Below are 1233 nucleotides of genomic sequence, written 5' to 3' on the forward strand. Positions count from 1 at the left end.
TAGTCGTCCTAGACCATATTAAGAAAAAAGCAACGGAGTCTTTCACTCATAGACTCCAACTTCTGGCCCATAGACGTGGTGTCTTCTCCCTCTGCTTTTTCACCAATGGGATCCAGTGGAATCCAAGCACTGCAACAGGGGGACTGTGTTGAAAAATAAGCCTCGTTTGATCACATTCCATGAGATTATCTTGGTCAGCCTATGAACTTTTCAGCCGATTCTCGTATGTATGTATGAACGTAAATGTATATTTATGTATGCGATGTAGATAGATAAATCAAAGTGACATGCATACATACATACATACATACATACATACATACATACATACATATATTCATGCATGCATACAAACAATTGAAATACTCAGCTGTTAATAGTTTCAAACAGTTTACTAAGCTAATGGAAGATGGATCTGTATGATTGATATTGATTCAGTTCCAAAGTTTGTATTATTTCGATTTCGAGAATTATTGTTATATGAACGGCCATTGGTTGGCATTATTAATTAAAGCATATGGGAATAGGCAGGTGTTGACATATAAGTCATATGAGCATTAGAGAGGACACGCACGCGCACGCATGTATGAGTGTCGGCGTGGAATGAACAAGACCGTTGCATCGAATCAAAAACTATTTTGTGGTAGTACGACTTGTCTGTCTGTCTGTCCGTTTCTCCTCCTTCCCTCCCTCTCTTCTGATGAGGTCGATAAAATAAGCAAAAGAAAAAGTATTGGAGTCACAATCTACTGACTTAAACCATTACAAAAACATATTTTATACACACACACAAACATATCTATCTATCTATCTATTTATCTACCTAGCTAGCTAGCTCTCTCTCTCTCCCCCCCTCCCCCTCTCTCTCTCTCTCTATATATATATTTATATAAGCAATGTTAAAATCTCTGAACGAGGTATTAACAGTAACTGCACGACAAGGTGAAGTATATTTGCCACTTAAATGTGGCTGACCCCTAAAGGTGGATGTTACTGTTGCTTTTATCCCCAGGAGAACATCTCCTGCAGTTGGCTATTGACACTTGACACACATCTGTGCCCTGTCTGTATTTGCAAAGAGAAGTCATCCTTCCCATCTTGATCTGCGATACGTACGGACTCGAGTTTCTGGGTATTTACCCGTCCTCAGCGTACGACAATCGCCGACCTTCGATGCTAAAGATTTCCCGATACAAATACATATATCTTTTTCCAGTGAAATTATTCACTGAT

This window comes from Octopus bimaculoides, chromosome 19 (genome assembly GCF_001194135.2).
Source record: "Octopus bimaculoides isolate UCB-OBI-ISO-001 chromosome 19, ASM119413v2, whole genome shotgun sequence".
Taxonomy (NCBI): domain Eukaryota; kingdom Metazoa; phylum Mollusca; class Cephalopoda; order Octopoda; family Octopodidae; genus Octopus; species Octopus bimaculoides.